General features: G+C 39.4%; 1 protein-coding gene across 1 annotated transcript in view; it reads left to right on the forward strand.

The window, feature by feature from the left end:
* The window catches only part of CELF4 (CUGBP, Elav-like family member 4), a 695,746-nt gene that overhangs the window by 91,790 nt on the left and 589,791 nt on the right, over positions 1 to 14,165 (forward strand). The gene's annotated exons all lie outside the window — the stretch shown is intronic.

The raw sequence follows: 14,165 nt of genomic DNA on the forward strand, positions 1-14,165 counted from the left end.
GTAATTAACTGGTTATGGGCTGGATTCTACCAGCCTTACTCAGCTGAGGAAAGGCTTTACGATTCTGACCGCTACAATGAAATACTTCAAGTGCTCACCAGGTGTTACCTCTTACTATTTTTCTTCTCTGAAGCAAGGTGTGGCAACAAGAAATCAAGAAACGGATCACATTATTGAGTTATCACAGAATGAAAACATATTCCTGATGACAAAGTGGTTTGACTCATTTACTTTAGTATTCAAGCAGCTGTAGCAGATTGGAAAGGCAGTGAGACAAGGAGAAAAGAGAGAGAGGAGAGACGAACACAAGATAATGAGGAAAATTATTCACATGAGCAAGATCTAAGGTTCAGACAACACAAGCAGAACTAAAAATAGAATCAGCATTATGTGGGGAAGACCTGCCCTGCTGGGATGGGTTTCCAGTTTAGCAGTAACCAGGAGGAGGGAGAGAGAGAGAGACTATTTAGATTCAGCCAGGGTACATAGATAGGAAACAGCCGAGTGCAGTACTCCTGTAGCTACAATAGGGCTGGTTTCACAATGACACAATCATCAGTGATCAAGTAATTAAGAGTGGGATCCTGAGGGTTCCAGGTTGCATCTAAACTGAGAGGAAATTGATCCAAAAGTCTTCCTTTATTACTTGATGTTGAATGACTGAGTCCTGCGTACCCATAACCTACCTTTCCACAAAACCTAAAACACATCAGTTGGTCTGTGTTGCTGAAGAAAGTGTTGATTCTGCTCTGCTTGTTTCCATCACCCTGGGTTTATTTACCTATCTCTATGCCACCTTACCAGTATCGAGATGCCCACACACTTGCTCATCTACATCTATCTTTGCTTTAAAGGCCATACCTTATGTAAATATATACATACTTCATTCCCTAAAAATACATTTCTGTCAGCTGACAACTCCCTCTGAATTATTTTTTCCTAGAAACTCGTTAGCCGCAGATTGAAAGTAACTTGAGTCTTGTTGGGGTTTAGGTTTTTCTTTTTTTTTCCTTTTTTTTTCTCCCAACAGGTGATGTTTTCTTTTTACTTCTCTCTCCTCTGAATGATAGAACTGGATGTACAAAAAATGAAAATATTTTGAATAAGGATGTTTCAGGTAACATTTTACCTGAAATTTTCTGAAATATGCTTAAAATCAAATATATATTTATCAAAACTAGACATATGCTTGTAATGAATAGGGTGTTGTGCATTTAAAAGATAATAACTGCAATTCCAATTGTTTTCACTGAAACTGTTTGCTCTCCTTATTAGGAGCCAGCCCACTCACTTGCATATGGAGCTCATATCTTCTCTAAGAGGTTAAAATCTCATCCTGAGGTTGTATGATGGGGAATATCTTCAAGAAGACAGTGGTTCAGTGAGACTAAGGGCTCAGAGTTAGGGAGGGAGGGCAAGCAATGATTTAGAATTTCTTCTTTTTTCTTTTTATTTTTTTTTTTAAATTGCCTCTTTTTATGTCCACAGTTCTGAATCTCTGTTTGTATTTTAGAGATTTCAAATCAAAAAACTCTTAAAGTCAAAATTGTTGTCTTGGACAGTGACAAAATTCAACCAGCTTTTGCATTAGGGTCAAGACTTCCTTCAGAGGTTATACTGACTATAGGCAAAACATTTCTTCCCTGGTTTATGTCATTTCTATCACATATAGCCCATACTGACCATGCTGACTTCAGAAGGCTTTTTTGTTTTGTTTTACACTTTGAGGTGACACATCAGGATCTGATTGAATTGGGAATGGTGAATCCTCTGTCTAAAATAGCAGCCAGGTTTTTGAGAGTTCTGAGCACTAACTTCTGTCATCCCTTTCATTTCCAGTTCTGTTTGTCTCAGGATAAAGGTTTACTTTCCACCAGCAAACCCTCTGCATACAGCTTTCTGCCAAGTTTCTGAACTCATCTTCTGAATGATGTCACTGTAGTTTATTTAAGGAAACCAGCCTTGTCTCTTGATAAACTATCATGCCTGGATACTGTTTTATGGTTCCTATGTGAGTAGCAAAGAATAATTTATGACTTACCTGACTGTTCTTGATAACATGCACCAACAGTATCAAGCATAGTTCATCACCGTAAAATAAAAAGCACTCATAAGGTCAGGGGTCTAAGTCCTCATTCACATGAGTTCACAAATGACACATATATAACACCTTCTCTTGACCCTCTACTGTCTGTGACACAAACAACACTATTGAGGAGGTATCAAAAATAATTAACAAGCCTGGTATAGGAAAAAAGAAAATAGTACTACAGTGAGCCGTTGAATTAAGACACTTCTTTCCCATCCCCCATTAAACTGTGTATTTGCTTGCTCTTGCAATATTGCTGTTTGTGTTCTTTGTATTATAAAACACAGAATTGAGTCATTTTTAATAATATGCACATGAATGCTAATGTATGGAAATGGTGAGGCATGAGGAGTTTGTGTCCAGATTCAGACACCTTGCCTCTTAGCTATGTATCACTTTGTTTTTAGTGGAGTGGCTACATGCACATATTTTACAGTAATTACTTTTGGATGTGCTTTGTAAGATGACAGAAATATGTTTCACATATTTCTATGTTATATGTGGGACATAAAGTCATCTTGTGGAATAATCAAAAGAATTCCAAGCAGGTATGTGTTGATTAATAAAGTCTTTTGTTTTGGGGCAGGAAGGAATCATGATAGATATTTTGAAGCAACTAGAATGGAATGTAAAACATAAAAGTATTAGTTGAATCCTCTTAATCTAAATGAATTAGGCTGTTTTGGACAGTTTGACATTGTCTTGCCTAAAACAGAAGGTTAACATGGCAGGGTGTGTATGTATGTGTAAAGAGCACTTTGCGAGCGTCGGACAATTCAAATTCCAGCGTTTAGTTGTGATTGTTTATTTTACATATAATAGAGTAGCTGGATGATGAAGTATATTAGTTCTTTAATAATTTATAGAAATGCTTTGATGTTGCAGTAATTACATTAAAGGTCACATATCAAAGGTAATTTGGTTGAGCAGCTGTGATGGTTTCTCAGAAGCAATCAATATTGCTGTCCGTGGTGCTGATTTCACCAAGGGGACTGCCAGATTAAAGGAGGCTTATTACCAGCCAGCCAGACACGGGGGAAATCAAGAACAGATTGGAGAGATGCGCTATTCTCTTTCCCCACCTATAATTAACACTGTTCACCATAATCTGCGCTAATCCTTCATAGTGGGAAACCACTTCCCCCCCCCCCCCCCCCCCCCCCCCCCCCTTACCACCCCAACATTATAAAAAGCAAATTAGGCAAGGAAGAATAATTTGGGGGAGCAGGAGAGAGAAAGTAGAGAAAGTAAAAGTTGATTCACCCTTGGGATTTCTGATGCTGATATATCTCTCAATGATAAAATGCAATATCACAAACACAGCCCATGGTCTTGGGGAAAGCACGGGGAGGGGAGGAAAGTGATCTAGAAAATGCCAGTGCAGGGGATGTGAGAATTATCTGCCTGCAGATTTGGTATAATATTATCTATTTGCCCCACAAAGCTTCACAGGAAATGAAATCAGAGGAATAAAATTATGTTTTAAGTGTAGTCATTTTGATTACAAATTATAGTGAAGCCAACTTTTTCTCCCCTTTCTTTTTTCTTTCTGAAGCGAATGGCAGAGGATAATGCTGAGAAATGTAATTATGCTATCAAGATCTACTTTTATTTATAGCACAAATAAACTGAGCTCATGTATGATAAGCACAGCAACATTTTTTTCCTCTAGTTCTTTGTGGCTCTCTCAAGCAATGGGAGTGAATAGTCCATGTATACTTGGTTGGAGGCACTGCCTCTTTTGCATAATGTTAAAACCTCCCTGTAAGACTTGCAAAGAATAACTATGAAATTATGTATCTAAGAAACTGTTAACCTCAGCAATCTGCGGGGCTTATTCAGGCTGAGAAATAGACTGGTTTTTCTTACTGTATCTATTCCTCTTGAAAGGGAGAGTGGTACTACAGGTATGTTAAATTTCTCAGCCCATAACATAATTAGTTTTCTTCCTAACTGTTCTGATATCCTTTGTCTCTTCTGCCATCTAGAAAAAATGCATTCTGCTTATTCATAATATGCAAAATGTGCATCTTTAACATTAGAGGACAGATGAGCTCATAAAACTCTTATTAAACCCAGTTTTAAACAAACAAAAGCAGCCTCCCTAATGGAACTAAAGTTGTGCTCAGTTTAAAAAAAAAAAAAAAAAAAATTAAAAGTTTTTCAATGTTATTGGTCTTATCCAGCTCAAATTCTTATGCATATGTGAGGAAAGACACCTGAGGGTGGGGGCGGAGGCGGGGGGGGGAGAGGGTGTCTTGCAAAATCTAGCCCCTCTTGAATCCTTATAATAAGGCTTAAATGAGACATAAGTGTCATGTGGACTTCAGAAGTCCTGCCCATATAGCATGGATTTCACTGTTCAAGCAGACCTTGCTGTGATTGTACAGTCTTATTGTCTTTTTTTAATGTTTCAAAGCTTTTTCCAAAAGCTTGTTAGAAAACCATTAAACCACATATCACTCTGCACACTGTGTTATGCCAAAAATGGTATTATATTCCCATACCTTCCCATTTCAAAAGTTTTCTCTACCAATGTAAATTGCAATTTGGTCAGCAGTGGCAGGCTGGATGGGTTCCATTGATTAAAGTAGCATACAGAACACACAGCCTGCTCACCCTGCATTTTTAGATTTTGAAAGAAAACACATTTAATTGTTCCCTTGGGAGAAACATGTCTGTGTTCTGAAGTTAAAAATGAAGATGAAAAGGAATAAAAACAGATTTGAGGTAAGAGACTTGCAAAAACCAGTCCTGTAGAAATTCTCCGGTGCTTTAAAATCTTTGGGTGTCAATGTCATGGTTAAAAAGATTTATTTATTTATTTTTACCCCTTGTTTCCTCCTTTTGACTGACCAGCCGGTAAAAGGACTTTTGGATATTGCTCTGGGGAAAGGAGGGGACAAGAGAGGGAGAGGAAACCATATGCACTTTCCATTTGCTAAAAACCCCTGTAGTTTGACAGTGCTGTTCTGTTCAGCAGATGAGATGAAACACCTGGGTCCTATCTGCTTGGTAAACATTAAAGTTCCATTTCACTAGTTAAAGATTGGCTTCTGTATCCCTATACAGCAGCCTCTAGAATACAAAGTAAACTCTCTCTCTGCCACCGAGTCCAAAGAGCTTTGGAGGAAAAGGATACAGTGCAAGCATTCTGACAAAAAACAGTGTGTTGGATGCACGCTGTTATCTCAGCTGAGACTGGTGTATTCATCACATTTGTGGTAGCTAACCAAGCTTAGCTTGATATGGAAAATGGGAACAAGGTTTCTCAGTTGTGTTTGAGATTTGGTGGCAATTGAAAAATGGTGTGCAAAATTTAAATTATAAAGGTAGCATTGTCTTGTCTTTCTAATTTGACACCTTTTGGCTCTCAAAGGATGATTTCCAAGTTATTCAACAAAAGCTTTTGCTGGACCTTCATTTGCTTTATGTGTTATTCAATGACAACTTTTTTCTCTGACGTGTCTGCCATAGGAGGATCAATCTAATTTTATGTACAACTGTAAAGATGAATGATAAGTAGAAAGGATTCAGGCAAGTACAAGCTGAATAAATTATAAAGGGCAAATGATGACAGGACTGGGGGTCCCAAGAGACAGTGATATGATAACAGAAACTAAAGACGAATTTATGATGGATGTAGTTAGCATGTACTGAGGCTGTTAATTCTTCAGGGTAGTTTTACAACTTCTTGTGATTGGAGCAATCAAAGTATTTCATTTTAAAGAGATGCTGTATATTTTCACTTGTCTGTTCTGCATATTTGTATGTATGGCCTCATTTATATGCATAGCAGTAAACTCCCATAGGCTAGTCAAGCTTACCTCCCATCAAAGGGCCCCTGTTCTCCAAACCATAATGCCACTGTTTATGCATAAATAAATAGATAATGTGTAACAATTTGAGGGCAAACCTAGATCTCGGCCAAAAAAAAAAAAAAATGTTCCATTTTCATAGAACACAGCAATCAAATCTTTTCAGATCCTGTAAGTAGCTGAGCACCTTCAGCTACCTTCAAAGCCAAGCCTAGGGATTGAGTTAGCTCACAGATCCCTGATGAAAAATTATATATAACAAGTTTCAGGTAGGTCAAATTTTGGGCTTAAGCTACTTTAAGAGCAGCTGATGCAGCATCATAAAGTTAGAAGCAAATCTGATCTCGGAGCAGTTCTTGATTGCATTTCATTCATACTCTTATTTCTATCTCTTGTTCCTTATTATTAAGGATATTTGCATGAAAATGATCTCTTTTCCTTCCTCTGAAGGGTTGTCTCTTGTCTGTGAGTAATGCTTACTCTGGCCTACATTTGTGAATGCCATGGGTTTGATTCTGACTTCATTTACACAAGTGTAAATCAGCAGTGATCTGATTGAGGTCAAAGGATTTATATGGCGTAGGAAAGAGCAGACTCAGCTATATTTGTCACTGCTGAAATGATGTCATCCTGAACAGTACCATAGCTCTAAATGGGGAAACATATTTCTACCAAGAATCTTTGCATCCGAATATCTGATCTCACAAAATGCTGAGCATCCCTGACACCTGCTGGGCCATTCAGTAGCTCCCACAGGCTTTTTACTAGAGAGAGGTCCCACCTCCAAACTATAGGGATTAAAGATTGTTGGTGTCTTGGGGTTTCAAGAGTGTTAGCCATTGGATACTAACGAACCCTAAACACTGGGGTTTCCAGTTGTGTGACCCTACTGATTCAAGTGATGATGGAATATGCCCAGGAATAACTTGCAAGCAATAAACCTCCACTCCTCATCCCATGTTCTTAGTCACAGAGAGACAGAGGAAGAGAAGAACAGGCACCCTTTAACAGCCAATTTACTTCTCATCCGTTCAGTCATATGGATGATATTGTGTGACATTACCTAGTCCAGGGGTCGTTGTTCAGAGGCTAACCTTTCCATAAACACCCACTTCCTGTATTTGCACTATATAGTAATGGAGAAGCATGTGCTGATTGTGATCTGTAATGCCAGGCCAACGTAAGCTTTCAGTAAAGCACCTAGATGAAGATGCTGTATAATTATGTGATTTGGACTTCCACCTGTGGCAATATGGTATGGAATATATGGAATATGTGGTATGGTATGGAATATACCATACCAATATGGTATGGAATACTATAGGTTTACCAGTGGCAGCTGTACTACTCATAGCTTACATTGGTGTAAGCTGTCTGCCCTGTGTTTCTTCATGCAGTGTATGCATGTCTTTAAATCCTTCAGATGCTCAGTGAGACAAAAATAATTATTCTTTTTTTTTTAAAGTACAAAGGTTGAAGACCATAAACAAGAGTGATGGATCAAGTATGTATGTCTGCCACCAAAATTATTATCATTGAAACCCATGGAGGTGTGTCTTGGTCTAGTTTAATTTAAATAGCATGTATAATAGCAATGAAAACACAAAACCACAGACTTGAATGCTGTGGAGCAACCACATTCTATGACTGTAATTCCTGGGGGGTGACTGTACAACAAGGACTTGAATCTTGCCTGAAATATTATTTCTGTTAGTGCTACTTATGCTATGTAGGTTAGGAAGATCTACGCATGTTGAAAACAGACTGTCAGTTGCAGTGTAGACAGACTGCAAGCCTTACCACGTGAAATCCAGCCACTGGCTGCAGATCTTTTAAAAAAGCTGTGTATCCTGTATTAAACAGTCTAAGAGCACGATTCATGCATTAAGCTTAAAACTGTGCTTAAAGTTAAGAACACCTTTTAAAGAACTAGCTGAGCTGGAATGCTTTTGGGAGTGGCAAAAACTGTCCCATCTCTCCACTCACGGATAACTTTTGATAGGACTTGACGTGATGTAACCCATTTAGCTTCTGTGCTTCAATTCTGCTGCACTCTTACTTTGGCAGGGAGAAAGTGGTGGGGAATGACTGACCATGAGATTGCACTATCAGTTCAGGCAAGTAGATATCTGAAGTGACTTTGCTCTGTTGAGTAGCTGCAATGAGAGACTTACAGTGGCACTGCATGTACGAGTTGCTGCATTTGGCAGGTTCCCAGCAATGTCAGATCTCTCTGATTAGTTTCTGTAAGTACAAGGACAAAATTAAGCCTAACCTATTTTTCAAAGAAGAAATGTGCATTTCCCATTTTTCTCTTTAATGGGAACTTCTTGTATCTTGTTTCCCACACTTTTTCTCCTCTCCCCTTCCCACCATTTCACCCCTTTAAAAGCAAAATAATCTTTTTAAAATACAATTCCTCTTAAAAACGTGTGCCTTCAAATTTCTTTGAGTTCTGTACTATATTTTGACCTTGATATGCATACATTTTCAGCACCAAATGAATCCTATGGTGCTAGAATGAAGTTGTTCCTTTCCCCCTAGGTATGGTAAATTACAATCCTCAAAGCCTCTGCTACTTTCTAGTGCATATTTTCTTTGGCATGTTGCAAAAAATTACTGTTTTGATCACTGGCTTTGTAGGCAGCTTTTGGCAGAGCAAGTCTTGTCCAGCTATAACTAATCCATTCCAAGCTCATGTTGCTCCTTCAAACAGATGGAGTGAATTTATTTTTCTCTTGTTCTGTGAATGGCTCAGACATTTCTATGCTACTATAGTGACTTTGCATGGTAAATATGTAACTTATAAGACATACTGGCATGAATTTCTGATTTCATTTATAGCTTTGATCAATGGAATAGCATTTTGTTTCCTGGGTGGTAAAACTGGAATCAGATTTTCTGGGTCTTTTTATTTATGGCTGACTTACTGTCAAGATCTTCCTCGGTAAACATCTGAGACGTTGCTTCTGTCTTTTGCTTTACTTTGTGGTGTCCTTTCTCAATAAAGTCACACTAGTGCCTCATGTCTGGCCAAACAGCATTCTCTCCTTCTTTGCTCCTCCGTCCCATCTCACTCTGCACGTCTGTCCTTGTCATCTCTTATCTCCTTTGTAGATTTGCTAGAAACATTACCCTGTGTTCACGTAATGCCTGCCTGGTGAAATGAGTTGAGATTACAGCTGCTGAGGAGGAACACCGTGCTTCCCAACTGCCTGGGAGATCGCGCATTTTTTCCAGACAAAGGGAGAGACTTAGGTTACTGATCCTTTTCACGTTTTGTGATGCTACATGTATATAGATAATAGAGTTGGCTTGTTGTAAATCTGATGTTTCTTGAAATTATGAGGCTTAGTATATGTGAGCTTTTCAGTGTATATTCCTGTTGCCCAAGAGAAACAAGGCAGTCAGGGGAGGGTTGTTCATGCGATGTTCTGTTGCCTGTTCTTCCTTAAAGCAACTGGGGAATGACTAGGGATTGACTTCTGTGCCCATACTTATCCCATGCAGGGGAAGGGAGGTGGGGTGTGTGTGGGAGGGGCGAGTCTTTCAGGCTAGCTGTTTTGGTGGTAGCAGCCTGCTGCTCCCAGCTTGTTATTTTTTTCTACCTCTGCACCTTCACATTGCTTGATGTTACACACATTTCACCTCGGAGGGGAGAAGCTAAGACACTCCTGGCGAAGCTGGGCACAACATGTCACTAGCATCCAACAAGCAGACTGCTGCTGAGGGGATCTTGAGAAAATGTGTATATTTTGTGGGCTCTGTATGGTTTTTGGAAACTATAGTACAGGCTCTACAAATGTGGATACACTATAAAAAGTAAAATACAGATGTGACACCCTTCTAAGACAGTGTCTCATGCCCCAGTGGAGGTCCCAAATTTATCTATATTGCTATGTGTTTCTCTTATTTTTATTCTGTTAAGCCTTTTCCATCAGCACTCGGAACCCAAGCTGCCATAGCATAGTGGTAATGCCTCTAAAGTGAGCCTGTCCAAACTAATTTCATTGTCTTTGTTGAGTGAAGTGCAACAATTAAACAGACAGCACAAATGGGTCTAGATAAATTGGGTATTTACAATTATTTCAGTTTGGATATTATAATGTGATGTTCATTGTGCAGCTAAGAAATATGTTTCCCAGTGAGGGGGGGGTGTCTCATTCTGTACTCATGTCTGCTGGGTGTAAACTCAAAGTAACTCCATGGACTCTTGCAGGGTTTAAGCTTCTTTACATCAGTGCAGCTCCAATGAGAATCTTATCCTCTTTCTCTAGATGCCCTGTAAAGCTGCCTCCTTTCAGCTGTGCAAGCACTTTAGAGATACAGCTGGGGAGCTGGAAGGTCATTTTTTTTTTTTCTGGGCCAGGGTTGTGTTGTTGAACTTGTTCACTTTGGGGAATCCAGCTTTCTTTGAGCGCCTCTTTGCTCTCCAGCACTGAAACTCTGACTGACAACTTGAGTTACTCTCCAGATCTGGCATTGCTGCTGACTTTCTGGATAGCATTGCAATCAGGTCCCCTCATTACCAATGCCCCTCTTTCTTGGTATTAGCACCTTGGGGCTGTATTTTGGCTTTCCACCAATTCCAGCTGAAAACTCACAGCAATCCCAGTTGAAAGGCAGGGGATTTATACCAGCAGATCAACGCTAAAAGGCAGATCACTGCTACTTTCTGTTTCATTTCTTTGCAGGATACATTGCTTCTCCTTCCCTCCTCCTGGTCCCCCCCCCCCCCCCCCACCCACAATCCCCCCCCCCGCTCAAGTAACACACTGTGTTGCTGAGCAGTCTTCACCAACTTAATCACATTTGGGCTCAGTGTTTTTCCTGCAGACCCTGGAGTGTGCAGTGCTTAGGCCCTGGTTATTAGTTTACACAATAAATGAAGCCCATTAGAAGAGGATAATCAGGGCTTGGAGAAGGCCACCTCACTCGTTATCTGAGGAGGTTATGTTAAGCCTCTGTAGTTATTAATCATACTTTCCCATGCAGATAGCTGAAGATTAAGAGTCACATTTATCCTCTTTGCTCCTCATTCTTTCGCACTGATGTGCAAACGCTCTTTATAGTCATCGTTATTATGGTTATTCATAGCCCATCCAGTCAGCCAGGACTGCTCCTGAGATGTTGCTTGAAGTGTTGCACCTATCCATGGTGGCTTGATGATACAGATCAGAGCCACTGGAGGTCTCTCCGGTGGCTTGATGATACAGATCAGAGCCACTGGAGGTCTCTCCATTTATGTTGGAAAACATCCTTGAGAGTCCTAGAAAGTCTCTGCTAGCTGTTATTGAATTGCAGTATCTTGTCCAGAGGCCAAGAGAGTTCTGAACGGAAGCCGATACTATTGTAAGAGCCAAGTTTAACAGCAATCCTCTTGATTTCACTTGCTTTGCCTTTTAACACCAGCTCTAACCTTGAACTTAGACTAAGATGACATGCTACCCCGTGGCTTTTTGAAATCTAGCCTAATGCCCTTTCAATCAAAGTGAATGACCCTTTTTTCCTTACTTCACTTTTAAAGCACTTAAATCAACTGGGATAAAATCAGATCTGTACCAGGTTGACTTAACAGTGTTTTAAAAAAGAAAAAGTTTTAAAATGGAACCATTTATTCCATCAGAGAAAATTTGTCTTTTTAAATTTTTTTTCCTAGAAATATTTCTGTTTTCTCTCATTCTCTTTCTGGTAGCACGTGCACACGTACACACAAAAAGCAACCCCCTAGAAAACCTTCATCAAAACCCAGGTACTTGAGGAAGACAGTTGGAGTCTTTTATCCCCAGAAAGGCTTCAGTCATGGAGGATTTGCTTCAATAAAATTACAGTTAAAGCAACAGTTAGCAACTAACTTCATTCAGCATATAGTGACTGCACAGCCATCCAGTTGCAGATCACATCAATGTACAACTACTTTCATCTGCTCGCCCACCCATTACTTTTCTTTGTGTCCACTATCCGCTTTATAGAAGCTGTGCTCTAATTTTCTTCTTGTTCCACTAAAGAAAACTGCTTTTCTGTAAGTGGGTTTAGCTTCTGAAGTAGGGACCAGGTCAGTGATACACAGAAATCCTAAACCGGTAAGTTCATAGTATCTATCATGCAAACTTAAAAGCACCAGTTCATCCAATTGCTAAAACCCAGATTCACTCTCTCGACCCTGGAGTGTGAGTTACCATATATGTCAGTTTGTCCATCCTAAAAATACTTTTCAACCTGTGAGGAAAGGCACATTTCCAGAATGAACAGTTCATACCATTTCTCCTTTGACTGAAGCAAATAAAACTCCTAACCCTGATTTCTCCTTAAGAAGTCTAAGCGCAAGTGGGTCTGTTTCCCTCACACTTGCAATGATAACACTAATATGCAATGTTTAAGCTTCCCAAATGCTGTGCTTAGATACTGATTCTGCATATCTAGAGGAAATCAGCATTGCTGTCTTGACTTGGAGGTCTATTAGTCTCTGTTATCTTATGATCTGTCTTGACTTGGAGGTCTATTAGTCTTTGTTTTTTTTTTTTTTTTTTTTTCTTTTTTTTTTTTTTTTTTTTTTTTTTTTTTGGTCCTAGCTTAGACAGTGTGCTTGATAATGCATAACACTCTTGCTAGGGCCTTATGTTTGATTTTTTTTTTCTTTTTAATGCAAGTATTTTCTCTAGAAAATGTCAATTCAAGACCTTTCCATTTGAGGGATCATGGTGGTTTTGGTCATGCATTTATTTGAGACTGACTTCTTGGATCTGTTAGAAAATTCTTGTTCAAATGAAAGGGCCAGAAAAGCAGAAATCAACCCAAACAAGCAGGCATGACATTTGCTTGACATATGGAACTTCCCCGGCACAAATCCCTGCCTTACCTAATTCAAACTAACAAGTGAACAGACACTTGCTTTCCTCTCCCCACCCCAATTAAGTTTCCTACTCACCAGATTCTTGGCTATTTGAAGACAACGTTTGCACATGTGCTTCCTTTATTTTCTCCTCCCCTCTATTTTTACAGAAATCACCTGAAATGCTAAGGATTTTTTTGAGAGGATGAAGATTTTTGTATGGATCATTGAGGCACAATACCAGACTCTGTTGATTTTAAGAAGAATATATAGGGTCTCGACATGCTGTAATGAGATGAGACTAGGCATACAGACTGGGAGTTTACTGTAGCTGACCTCAGATTTCATTAAGATCTTGGCAGCTGCTCAGTTGTCTATCTCAAAACTGGTCTCCTTTGTCTTCCTTTAGGTGGGAAAGTGAGGCTGTGAGAAAAGTGTAGAGAGAAAATACCCATGGTAAAGTGTGGTTTTGAGGGCTGAATCAGGATTTAGGAAATCTAGATTCAATACTTGCCTATGTGACAGAAGTCAATGAACCCACCTTTGCCTTGATATCCTACCTACAAAATGGAGCTAACTAACCTTCCCCCACTGTTACCTCTTTGATTAGTAGACATTTAGAGATCTTCAGAGTAGGATTTTTCCTTTTATATGCATCTGTGTTTGTATACAGTACTTAGCAGTGACAGCTCCTGCTTTTGACTACAGTGTCCTAGACATTCCTGTGATGCTGACAAAGGATGATAACTGTTGGGAAGGAAAAGCTTTCTTCCAATATAAGGTGATGGCTCAGGATGATTCTTGCCTTTCAGAAAGGGTCTGTCTCTTTCCTCTTTCTCATGATTGACTCTCTCCTACATAAAACTGAATTCTTTTAATTTGTTTTTTTTTTTTTTTTTAAAAAAAGGCAAAAGAAAGGAGAATTTCTCTTAGACTCATGCTGTACTTGTCCATACTGTATTTGACATCTGTAATAAAATTTGGGTCAGATATACTTTTCAATAAAAAGAGGCATCCTACAAATAGCCCCATGCTTGTATTAGGGTCATGTCAAGAATAATAGAGACTATTGTCACTGCACTGAACCTCTGCATTGTATTAAGTATTCCTCACTTCTCTCTTCTCTACTTCTCTCCATGACAAGATGCCTATCATGTTCCACCACATCTCACCAAAGCGCACAGAAAGGGAAGCTGGTCAGCAGGGAGCAAGGCTCTTCAAAGTTACTCTAGCATCAATGAGCACAGGGAAAAGGTGGAGCATTTGCATTGTCTTCCTTGATCATATGTGTCTCCCCCCCTATCTGGATGAGAATTGCAGGAGGGAAGGGAAGGCTTTTGTCAAGGGGAACTTTAGTTTTTTCTTGCTATTACTTCATGGGGAGGTTGCATGTTGGGATTTTTGTGAATGAACAGTGTCCTAGGGA

Source organism: Pygoscelis adeliae, unplaced genomic scaffold, assembly GCF_000699105.1.
Source record: "Pygoscelis adeliae isolate BGI_AS28 unplaced genomic scaffold, ASM69910v1 Scaffold68, whole genome shotgun sequence".
Classification (NCBI taxonomy): domain Eukaryota; kingdom Metazoa; phylum Chordata; class Aves; order Sphenisciformes; family Spheniscidae; genus Pygoscelis; species Pygoscelis adeliae.